The sequence below is a fragment of the Pinus tabuliformis genome, chromosome 4_1 (assembly GCF_031772625.1).
Source record: "Pinus tabuliformis cultivar Carrire ecotype Pingquan chromosome 4_1, CPIR1, whole genome shotgun sequence".
Lineage (NCBI taxonomy): Eukaryota > Viridiplantae > Streptophyta > Pinopsida > Pinales > Pinaceae > Pinus > Pinus tabuliformis.
Window position 1 is genome coordinate 633863577 of NC_142303.1, and position 13207 is coordinate 633876783.

A 13207-nucleotide genomic window follows, 5' to 3' on the forward strand; every position below is an offset into this window, starting at 1 on the left:
CGTAGCTGAAAGAAAGTCCAAGGCTGGGGATCTCTTTGACGTTCAGACTCGAGACTGGAAGCTCTGTCCTGCCTTGAAGGTTGAATGAAATTTAGCCAACATAGGCGATATAATTATTTAGTGGATAAAAGAGCTTATTACAGATGATTTGTTTCTTATATGATCAAGGCTCGGCCAAACCATAAGTGAATATGTGGTACCAAGGATCATAAGAAGGTAGGGTAAAGCTTCATCTGGGTGCCCGCAATAACTCGATAGAACCAACAGCAGATTCTAGGGAAAAACTCGGTCAATACGGAATTTCGAGATTGTCAATGTTATGAAGCTGGCTCATGCTTCTTCAGCAGGGCAGTTATAATGCCATTGAATATATATGAGGAGCATCGCTTTATTATATGATGCATACCCCTAGTGAGTCGTTGGTTGGTTAGTTTGGGGGTTGGTTGTTCTTGGATCTGGAATTAGTCGTAGGTGAGCTCCCAGATTGCTTATGGAAATAATAGTGAGCTCTGGGAATGGTTCGATCTGTGGAAATGGGGTCTGATCCCCGGCGGATAGCGCTTCTGGTTAGTTCGGGTTGGATCGATACCGCCCACGTCGTATGCCCCACGAACGAGAATATCGCCCGCCAGGAACAGCTAGGCCCGATAATACCGCTTGCCTACGTCCTCTGATCTCCTACTGCTTGCCTACTTCTCTCTGGTTGCTTGCTTGGATCTAGTCGTAGGGTTTCAGATGGCCTTTGATCAAGTGAGTGGCGTTGATCTGGTTGCTGGTTGGAGATGAAAGTAGTTGTTGTAGGTGAGCTCCCGGATTGCTTCTGATTCTGGTTTGATACGGCAGATTGCTTATGCCTTCAGGTTAGCTCTGGAAATGATGGTTAGCTCTTCTGGTGGAATGGATATGGAATCTGGAAAAGGTTAGCTCTAGAAAAAAAAGGTTGAATGGAAAAGGAGTAGTTGTGGAAAGAAAGGGAAAGGGATCGCTGCTTGATCGCTCACGCTGCCTACTTTGGCACAGCCAAGAACAACTTAGATTGGAACAGAATTTGGGAAACCTTCTCAGTTGCTGGGTTTAAGCCATAAAAACGCTTCTTTAGGCGGTCAGATGGCCAATGACTCATCGGAACAATGAAATGGATTTGATTCTTTATGAACTATACCCTCTCACTACTACTATTTTGCAAGCGGGTTCGTATCCTCACCCCCTCACCCCCTCGCCCCTTTCAGATAGGTTACCTATGATTGCCTGGTGTTGATTCATTAGATGCTGGTATTCCATGCCAAGAGCTGATCCAACAGTCGATTCCCAGTCAGTTCCGATACCCAGTTGTACGTGTCCAGGAAGGAGTTATACATAACCTGTTCTCGCCCATGCCCAGGAGGTAGTGGTTCTTGGTGCGGGAACTTTCATAGATTATCCACCGTTAACAGTTCGATACATACACAGGAAGGAGTCGGTTCTTAGTGCGTTTTACCCGTTTTCAATCCACGTCCCTGTAAGGTGTTCGTGCCATTTTCTATGTAAACGATTGACAGTCAGCGATAGCGAAGTAGCACCGGTTAGTTATTGATTTCCCACATTGGCAGAGCGGGGCCTACAGTGATCGATGATAGTGATTCTTTATAGTCAGCACCCAGGGGTTGGCAGTACAACGGACGGAATACAGCCTTTGTTGGGGGAGCAGGCTACGGCAACAAATACAGCCACTACAGCAACTACGGATACAACAACTACGCCAGCTACTACGAATGACAACAGCTACGGCAGCTACAACATATACATATACAGCAACTACGGCAACTACAGATACAGCAACTACAGCTACAACGAATGGAAACAACGACGGATACGGAAACAGCGGCAGCTACAACGACAGATACAGCGGCTTATATGGAATATTGACACACCACACAGCGTAGATTTATATACGTTTGTTTTTATACAACATAGCGTGAATTTCTTCGGTACCGGCCAAAGCAAGAGGGTTGATCTCAATTCACATAGCACAGTGATTCCCATCATTATGTTGGATGCCGGGTGGACCCGTAGAGAGAAATAGAATGTGTCACTTTATGGTGGTTTCTTATGCTGCTTACCAGTTTCAGTCGAGGGTACTACAGATTATGTTGTCTGCAAGGTAGGCTGCTGGTGGGTGAAAAGCCTAAATTCTAAAGAAAAGGTGGCATATGGGTAGATCTAATTCGAGGTAGTGGCCCAAGAGATATGGTCTTGAGAAAGATAAGGTGCATATCCAGTAGATCCAAGTGAAGAAGCTCCGACAAGATTAGTTAGGAAAAATAGGCCTCTTTTCCTCCTTAGTAGAAGCTCCAACAAGATTGAAAGGTATATTTGAATCTTACTCAAACCCCGATAGAGATGATTTCTAGATTGACTCATACTCCGACAAGCTTTAACTAAAGATTTGTTCATACTCCGATGAGAGCTGATTTGTCATATTCCCATAACTACTCCAATAAGGGGGGTTATGTTTTACTAAAAGAAAGTGAGCTGTTGGTGCATGCTAGGATGGTGGTCCAGCCAGGGGTGTTGGGGATGGATGTCCAGCAGAGAATCAAAAAGCCTGAATAAAGTCTCCATTGGAGTGAAGAGCGTAGGAACTCCAAATTAGACCTCCAATCTCAGGTTTGATGGTGGGATTTGGGCTATTGAGACATGTCAGAAATTACATATATAATGAATGAACCGATCACATAATGACATATGCCCATAGCAGCATTTTCTGCAGAGAAAGCGTAATGAAATTATGCTTTTCTTCCAGTCATTCATTATATACGTAATTACGTCATTCGAGATATGTCATTCTGCCTTCGCCGAGCAGCAATATCTGTTTGGGGTCATTGGGGTCTTACCTGATAGTCAAGGAGACACGAACTAGTCTTTCTTCTCCCCGTATGGATGGTTGAGCCTTAAAGCATAATTACATATATAAGACACTCTGCTTTGGCCTTGAAATCTCGACCGACCTGGAGATATTTTCTACCGTCCATCTCAGGCCTTGTATGCCCCGCGTAATTTGAAGGGACGTAGTCGCTTGTCCGCACCGGGCAAGGACCCGGAGGGGCTTGCACTTCCTAGTGCAAGCAATAAATTCATTGACTTATTGGGTGGGGGGGCGTTGGTCGAGCCGATGGCGGCCTTAACAGTCGAGCATGCTTACGCATCCTACCGGTTCAATTTACTTATTGGGTGGGGGGGCTTATGGTCGAGCCTGCTTGCGCATCCTAACAAAGCCTTATAAAGATCCTGTACTATTTTCACCCACTTCATTCAGTCGTTTGTTCACCCCGTGAAAATAGTATGCTATGGAGTTCTATTTTCTCTTTATTCACTTATAAGTGACTCATCTGGTGGGGGGGCTAGTTCTTCCTTGCTTTCCGGTCTGGTGGCCCATGTTCGAGTCGTAACGGGAGGAGAGTGAAGACAATAGCTTCCAACCGGTCTCCCTCTCAACTATACGTATGGCTATCATTCAGTCTGAAAGTGGTACCCTTGTTCAGCTCCCTCGATCCTTCATTCACCCTCGGTAGTAGAAATGTTATCTCCTTCTGAACTCTTCAGCTCCCTCGTTGCCATCCATCAGTTGTGTTAATAATCCCCTGCCAAATCTGACTTTAGGAACCATCACCTCCCTATCATTATCTTCCTTCCCCCCTTTCATCCGGCCTTAGCCCACTTCATTTCATTCTTGTCTGCATGTTTCCCTGCATTCAATCACTCTTTATCCCCTCCCTTTCTTTTGAGTATTTACTGAGCGTTGGGGGCAGGATGGAAGGAACCGTGCTGGCCAGACACAGTTTCTTTATTGAGCTACATCCCTGTACAACCCGAGAAGGATGCTTTTAGTTACTTACCTCCCGAAACCCAACACTCCTGCCTCACCCTACAATCCTGAACACCTCACCCGACAATCCAGAACAGACAGACCTTACTCCGACACCTAGAATGTCTCACCTGAACAGCTTTCAAAGGTCACACAGCTAGGAACCAACACTTTCACTTGGTTAACAGGCAAGAGGGCAAGGCAACCACACACCATTACCATTTCGCTTTTAGTCCTCCTCACACCAATACCCGCCCAATGTACCCTCTTACTTACGATATAATACACACACTAGTTGAACAGACAAGATATTAGTTACTTATTTGATTTACTCACATAAATTCCCCGCAACATTAGCTAGATAGTACCCCCGAACCCAACACGAAGGCAGGCTCCTCTTAGGAGGCAGGCTTCAGCAACCTTACCTAACCACCTCACCTTACCATTACCTTACCATTACCACACCTTATCGGCTACGCTTCAACCAGAACACCTTCAGTAAAGAGAGAGATAACCTCATCCACGAAGTGGCCCTTGCTCTCTCTTTGGTTGAGCAAGCGGCTTCGCACCTTGCCCAATGCAGACAAGCTACTTCGTTCCTTACCATTCATTCCTTGCTCACCTTAGATAAGGCTACGCTTCAACCAGAATAGATAAGGCTTGTAGTAGCGCTTCAACTAGAAGGAGCACCTCACGGATATAAGTCTTTTTGTGGTTGTGCCAAAAGTACATGAATGAGATCTATTATATATGTCATTATGCTTTTTCTTGCTTGCTACAAGAAGGTGGGGCTCGAGGCACTTCGTTAGGCTGTAAAAAGGTGAACCTCCGCCACGGTCAAATGGCCAATCTCGGAGGGAAGCCTGCTCTCCGCCAAGGGAGAGAAGTTTTAGATGAAGCCAGAGCCCAGTTAAGATCTTCACTCCAACGGACCGGCATGGCTTTGAGATCTTGCTAAAAGGCCTGGCACGGCTGCATGGTCGAGTAATCCTTCGTATTCCTAACCCCACTTGATTAGGGCAAGCACTCCTTCCTCTCCCTATCGATCGAGTGTAACCCTTAACAGTCGAGCCTGCTGAGCGAGGTGAATCGTGAATTATAGTTGTTAAAGAAGTGAAGTCGACCGGTGTTTTTCTTCTTTTATCAAACCACTATAATCTTCCCACTTGGTAAAAGGGACATCCATATCTCTATTTCCCCGCATCGAAACATTCTCTTTCCGGTCCCATAGCGGAAGTGATTCAATTGTTCTGGGGCTGGACCCCTTACTCTTCTCTGACACTATAGGGAGCGAGAGACGGAGAAAGATCAGCCCTCAGGCGGGGAAGAGTGGGCGTAGTGGGCTGGTCCTAACTCAAATTCTGTATTTGAATCGAGTTGGTTCATTCGGATTATGACATGAATCGGCTTTGGGTGTGATAGATGGAAACGAAGTGTTCGCTGGGCCTAAGTAGTATTCTTTGTTTATGCGGGCGGTGATCTCCGTCCCAACCACCACTATGCTGGCTATCGACCCGGCACTATTATCTAGCGTTGAAACGGATCATTCCACTTAAAAAGAAAGAGAATACCTCCACCCTCGACGGAACCACAGCCCTAGATACACCCCTCGACCTAGACCCTAGACCGCACCCTTGAAACTTCAACGACTACTCGACGCTTGACCTCCTACTCCAACGACTACTCCAACGACTATGAAAACTTCGACCCTCCCCACCTTGACCCTTACCCCCTACAGAATAGGAGTGACTCAACTTGGCTTGGTTACTCAGACTGCGCTACTCGACTTGGCTCTTGGTTACCGGGATACTCAACTGGGATACTACGCTTTGATACTAGGCTTGGATACCGGGCTTTGAACGGATAGGCTTTTCAGAAGAGCTTTTCATACACGGATAGGCGTGTCAATACATCTCTGGGCAGTGCTTTGCTTTGATAGGCATTGAAGGAAAGGCCTTTCAAGACTCTCTCTCTAGGCAGTATAAGTCTTATGATAGGCTTTTCAGAAGATATGATAGGCTAGCTTTCATTGGCGGCATTCCAATGTCTTAATAAGGTTAGCTATCATAAACAAGGGCACTAACTGAAGAGGGTCGGTCAAGCCCATCGCTCACTCGAGCATGATCGGCTTGGCCATGAGGTTGCGTAGCAGACTCGACTATTAAGGACCTTTAGGTGCTCGACCATAAGGGAGAGGAGAGGGAAAGTGCAGGCCAAAATCGATTCATGGCTCACCCACGAATGAGACGTCTGTGTAGCCTCCCATAGGTTCATGGATCACACGACTTAAGCAAGCCTTCTCGCAAACGTGTTGTGGGTGATGCACCATTACATCGGTGGAAAGCCTCTCACAACATCGTAAGCAAGCCTCCTCACCTCGCACCCATAACCAAGTTGGCAAGCCTTCTCGATGGATAGTTCAATCCTGTCCCAAGTAGTTGCCACGTGCTCTAATCCTCTGAGCTACAGGCCTCGTCTCCGCTGGATTCATTCCCAGGAGTCCCTCCCAAAAGGAAGGGATTCCTCTCTTCGGGGTAAGAGGATGCAGAAGCAAATTTATCGCATCGCTATGAGCGAGCGCAGGTATTGCGTTTCAAATAAAAGTAAAGTGTGGAGTGGGAAAGAAAATATGTAAGAAATGGGTTTCAAAGAAGACGACCTTCTAATGAGAAGAGGCATTAAGCTTTTTATCATCCTAGCACCGAGCTATTTTCCCGCAGGGCTTCCCTTACAGTATCGTCACCGCAGTAGAGTTTAACCACCAAGTTCGGGATGGGTTGGTGTGGTTCCTCTATGCCTGGGACACCAGAATTTCAAACCATGAACCGGGAAGGGCATAAATGCGAGAAAGGCATATTGGCTAATGATTGTGAGGCCCCAATTCTGAAAAGGATTAGGGCCAGGTAGAGAACCCTCCTCTTCCCTTCTATCTATCCAACGGAGAGGGAGGGCAGAGCTTTTGGTTTCATAGTTTCATGTTGTCAAACAATTGAACAAAGAAAAGAATAGATGGATAGTACCTGATCAGATTGATCGGGTCATGTAGGAACAAGGTTCAAATCTCTCGGTCTGTTAGGATGCCTCAGCTGCATACATCACTGCACTTCCACTTGACACCTATCATAATTATAAACGGCTCGTCTCGCCGTGACCTTATCTTGGATTCTCAATACTTTTGTCGCTCCATCCCCTGCAAGGACAGAGAACCCGTCGTTGTCCCAGCCGTGTTCGCGACTAGGGTCTCTTAGGGAAGTAAGAATAGGAGAGCACTCATCTTGGGGTGGGCTTTCTACTTATATGCTTTCAGTAGTTATCCGCTCCGCACTTGGCTACCCAGCGTCTACCGTGGGCACGATAACTGGTACACCAGAGGTGTGTCCTTCCCGGTCCTCTCGTACTAGGGAAAGGTCCTCTCAATGCTCTAACGCCTGCACCGGATATGGACCGAACTGTCTCACGACATTCTGAACCCAGCTCACGTACCACTTTAATGGGTGAAAAACCCAACCCTTGGAACGTACTACCGCCCCAGGTGGCGAAGAGCCGACATCGAGGTGCCAAACCTTCCCGTCGATGTGAACTCTTGGGGAAGATCAGCCTGTTATCCCTAGAGTAACTTTTATCCGTTGAGCGACGACCCTTCCACTCGACACCGTCGGATCACTAAGGCCGACTTTCGTCCCTGCTCGACAGGTGGGTCTTGCAGTCAAGCTCCCTTCTGCCTTTGCACTCGAGGGCTGATTTCCGTCCAGCCCGAGGAAACCTTTGCACACCTCCGTTACCTTTTGGGAGGCCTACGCCCCATAGAAACTGTCTACCTAAGACTATCCCTTGGCCCGTAGGTCCTGACGCAAGGTTAGAATTCTAGCTCTTCCAGAGTGGTATCTCACTGGTGGCTCAGGCCCCCCGGGAAGGGGGCCTTCTTTGCCCTCCACCTAAGCTGCGCAAGAAGAACCCAAAGACAATCCCAGGGAATAGTAAAGCTTCATAGGGTCTTTCTGTCCAGGTGCAGGTAGTCCGCATCTTCACAGACATGTCTATTTCACCGAGTCTCTCTCCGAGACAGTGCCCAGATCGTTACGCCTTTCGTGCGGGTCGGAACTTACCCGAGACCTACTAAGTATAAGAGATCATCAAGGTGGAAGGCGGGATAAGGGCGGTCCAACTAGCCAATCATATAGCACCGAAGAAGAGTTCACGCCGTTCGTTTGGCGCAGCGCAAGAAGGTCCCAGATCTAACAAGGTACAGAGAATTGTATTAGGGGCAGAGCAAAATGCATTCGTTCCAAATGAAGTAGGACAGCCCTTTTATACATCCCGTGGACTCAGTTGCTATTTCTCCAGTACCATCTACAGTTCTTTCTGTCCCAGATGCATATGTGGTTGCCCAAGCAAAAGCACCAGTTTGGGCAATTAATCCATTAAGGGCAAAGGCAAAGGGGGCTTTGCTTGGTTAGGTTCTTGATTCACTATAGTTTCACCTTGTCCTTCCTCCAACTATGCTTCCGTCCCTCGGTGCCTAATCTAATTAGCTCTCCCATAGAAGGAGAAGGGTGCCCTCCCTGCCGAACTATGGGCTCTTCCGGCATCCTGCCCGTTAATGAATTAATTAGCTTTCCCCGGTGCTCACCCTAAGACCGGGCTTCCTTCGATGGACCCTGTTGCTTGCTTATCTGTGTGCAAGAACGAATGTTTGTGGCTTATTTGTACTCCAATTCGTAGTGGATCCAATCATGTATTGCTAGCAGTTTTGGCATTGGATTCTATATCTATTTCATTTCTGGTGCCTCCCACCCCCCATCAATTGCCAATATCTCAAGCAATGTGGTAGCGATCACTAAGTTCATGCGAGCAGCCTTTACCCCCACTCGTAAAGAGTTAGAAGCAGCTGTGATTAGTAGTAGACATGTAGCATCAATTTGGTCTAAAGCTATGAACACCAAAGCAATAAACCCTACGTGGTAGTGAAAGTAGAGTGCGGCAAAGAAAGTCGGAGTGGGTTTTGGTAGAAGTGAGGTTTTGAGTTTCAATGGTGAATGGCTCTTAGTTGAATCTTGTATTCCCTTTGATTCAGAGTAGAGAGAAACAATTGCTCTGATTAGACTATGCACCCAGGTCGATTTAGCATAATAATGAGCATCCGATGTCGATTCAGATCAGAAACCAAATGTGCATATTACATAGTACGATGCACCATGGAAGGTGTTTGCATGATGGTTGGATTCGAGTTGATCCCCAACTCACTATGTGCTAGCTAATTTCCCAAGCCACATTTTTTGGGGGGGAGTAGTCAGCGCAACAGAACCGATAGACAAACAAATATGTGCTGGCAAATAAGATAAGGTGGGGGCTATTTATTCTTGCTCCTTCCACGACGTTCCTTAACTGGGAGTTCGAATCACTAAAGAAGCGCCTCTACAATATGTATCGCTTTGGTGAACTGCTCCGTGACAAAAAGGTATGACCACATTAATTCACCCTGATTCATCTGGTTGAAGTGCATAGTACAAAGTGGAATTCGCCTGTTGGACATCAGCTTTCGTACTGCAGAGAAACTCCCCCATCTAGTATCTCTTTTGACTAGTGTAGTTCCTAATACTTCTAAGTAGTATTGGAAGAGATTTCGTATGATAGATGCACACGTCTGTTTCCGTACACACGGCTACGGTACATGGGGCTAATAGGGCACTGGTCCTTAGCTTATAATTAGGGGTATCCGATCGAAACACCACCTTACGTCTACATGGACGAATCGTTTGACTCCCGCCCATTGCTGGATCTCAATAAAGAAAGCATGGGTACTATGATAGTGGCGGAACCAATAGACACTGGTGGAAAGAGCGGCTCAAAGATTGATTATAAGGTGGAGGCTATGGACTTCTATACTACTCGATCAAAAAGGGAAGGTAGCAGCTTCTTTGACAATTTGAATGAGCCCTAATGAGAAATGTCTTTGAAAAGTGGGTAGGAAATGTCGTATAGCGTTTCCAGTACTATAGCCGGTGTGAGTAAGCCAGTAGATGACTGAATTTCCGCGTGCGAGATGGTGAGGTTCGTTAGGTGGCCTACTTTACTTATCACATTGGCATAACGCACTTTTGAATTCACCCACATAACCCCTTGTTGCATAATCATTATATGGTTATGTTCCTGCACTCTTCAACGGTGTTCTTTGAATTCCTTCTTTAGACAGGCATATGATGTGGCACCTTGGAAATAATGAGTGTCTATTATTATATGAAACAAAATGCTAGTTGGCATAGGGGAAACAAGCTATGGTTGGGCCCGTGCTTTTGGTAGTGCCCTTCCCTGCAATCGTAAAGATGAGTGATAGTGACACCCCACCCCAACTTTGAGTTTCATTTATTACCCTAGCATTTGAAGGGAGTAGCTAGAGAGCTGCATTACCATAGTACTGAAGTTTTGTTCCGTAATTACCACAAATTCCACCAGTGTTGATCCATTACAACTACCACATCTATCTCCCTTTCCCCCGCTTCTTGCTTTTCACCTTCTCCTCGAACAATTAGAACTTATTTAGGGTGATCCTAGCATGTGTGAATTGATTGGTTCAGTAAAGATAAGACTAGTGTCATTTTCCTCCCTCCATATAACTAAAATGGGTATAAAATAAGGGCCCCATATTAATTAGGGGTCACTCATCCATCAATCCCTCCCCTAAGCCCAAGGACTGCTTATCACTATGGGTAAACGAACTATTCGCTCCTAATCACTGACACTAATACGCTTCTAACCGCCCCTCAAATGGATAGGCTGATTATTACTGACAGACCTACTTCTTACGCACCTAGGCCAATGAACTAACTCAGTACACCTATTGACTAGTAGGGGCCTTCTCCTTTAACCTATTCATTTACCAATTCAAATCACCGACGAGACCAATAGGCTTTTGACTGCGATTGGACTTACCGTACCACTAGTGACTCCTTCTTACCTGGGCCAATCGACTCCTTTATACCTAGGTCCATATACTAGTTCCCTGGGCCAATGGACCAACTGCGTACACCAGTCCCATCACTATCTCCAAGAAAAGCGCTAACAGGCTTATTCACGCGGTCACCCTCTTGTAGACTAATAACTGCGACCAATACAAACCAGGAGAAAACGATTCTAATTACTACTTGCCAATTCACTAACCTAGAACCGTATACTTCTTTCTTGGTCCAGGGACCCATCCCAATAACCGAGACACTCAACCATAGGCTTATTACTGCGATTACTAAAGGACTATGCGATTAGTCCATAAACTGAGGCGGGTGGTTCAACTGAATAAACTGCTGCTTCAACTGTCAATGCTCCCGGAACAGCTATCTATGTACCAAAAGTAGGAACAGGAAGTAATGCTAGGAAAGAAGCTGCTGCTCTAGCTGCCTCTGACTCTATTACTACAGTATCTGGCACTCGATCTGGTTAGGATGCTTACTCTGCTGCTATGGCCTATGTCTCCGTATCCTTTGCTTCTACTGATACTGATGGGTGGGTCCACTGAATCATCAATTGGATCTGCCATAGCTACATGATATGGATGTGTGATTAAGTATGAAGAGTATCTAAGCTCACTATATGGAATGTATAAACCTATGCTTATTCAATATGATGAAACAGACAGTACTCGTGAAACGTGCAACTCTATCTCTTACCACTGTTTACTATCACTCATATCTCTCGGCATTATGAAGTAGTCACATCGATAAGGGTGTTGTATTGATTAGGCAAATAGAGTCATGATAAAGGAACCAGCTTGTACATAGTTAACCATTGTAACCAGCTTGTATTGATTACCCGTATTCAGGCATTACCTGTATTATGGAATCATAGTGACAAGATTGAACAGTAATGGTTACGTAACTACATAGGTACTTGTATTAGCTTGTATACATGTTTCGATATCACCTGTAATGAATACGGTTTACTCATAGTCACTAAGCATCTTGTCTGTTACCTTATTCAAACCATTAGACTCGTAGTGATTGCACAGCTTATACTAGTGATTAGTACAAGCTATAAAAACCATTACACTTTGAATGCAGTTGAGTCTATTTTCACTTTTCTCTTGGAAGAGCGTTCTAAACAACCACTTGCTTTAGGCACGGAGTGATGGTCCATCAGAGAGGAGAGCCTTGTTAGACGGGGGGCTTCAATAACCAACAATTGCTTACATCTTCGTACTTGGTACGGACGGCACCACTTAGACCTTTGTTAGTACTCTCCCTATTTGCTTTAGACCGCTGAGTTTTGTGTGGGATCGTCGGAGGATCGGAACTGCCCTATTCAGGAACTAAAACCCGACCTCCGCATATTGGACGGAAGGAAGGGCTGGCTGGCTCTCGGGTCGGCACTTTCAGCATTCATATGAACAGAACCAAAACTTACTTACTAGATTAGATTCATTTCAGTAGGTGGGTGGCACAGGAACCACCGTTCGACCGTAAGGGAGAGGAAGGAAGGGAAGGAATAAACAGGTGGGGTAGCAACCATTAGCGTTAGCAATTGACTGGGGAGGGGAAAAAGGTTTTGCAATTTCTTTGACTATGCTACTATGGTGAAGCCCTATGTGAGTTTGGGTCAGACAGCTTGAGCTAGAGAGCCCATTTTACCATAAAACAACTGCTATTCAACTAGAGCATAGAGGGAAAAGAGGTCCCATTAATAACACCACAGCTATAAGCTAATTTGACCATCAACTAAGACACTATAAATGCTAATGGTGTTGAATGGCTACCTAAAAAAACAGTTCAATTGATCGCGGAAGAAAGATAGATAGAAAGACAAAGGCCCAATAGAGATATTGCAATTGAAGACCCTTGCAATAGAGAGAGGGCAAGGAACTTGGCCGCTAGTCAATCCAAGAGTCATCATTCACAGTTGGAACACAAAGAAAAGAAGGTCCGGAGGTCTTGCGCTTCCGAGGGCAAGGTCCGGCAGGGGCTCGACTGATAAGGAGAGGAACTTGGCCGCTAAAAAACGTGAAGAAAAGACTTCAGCTCAAGATCCCAAAGAGTCAAACTACCGGTCTCGGCCTGTATATTCTTCAGCCGAGCTGCAAAATACAATAACGTTGCTGCCAACCGTCCTATTTTGATGGGTCCCTATGGGAACTAGGGCCATCGGATATCTAAACTAGAGATTCTATGGAATAAACCGTACCCTTTCATCTCGTTTATTATCTCTGCTACTACCAAATTGCGATGCTGTCGATCCTAAAGCCTGGTGCCAATTCCATATGATATTGGCCTTGTATCTTCATAGCCATAAAGCAGTTGACCAATCTTCATATATGATATGGCCATAGAGCCTTTGACTTGCCATGAAAAACAAATAGAACAATAGATCTCTAGGTTC

The 13207-nt window shown here is 45.7% G+C and overlaps 1 pseudogene; it reads left to right on the top strand.

The window, feature by feature from the left end:
• Positions 1–1609: 1609 nt before the first annotated feature.
• LOC149177637 (nuclear pore complex protein NUP107 pseudogene) overlaps positions 1610–13207 on the top strand; it is a 38186-nt pseudogene continuing 26588 nt past the window's right edge.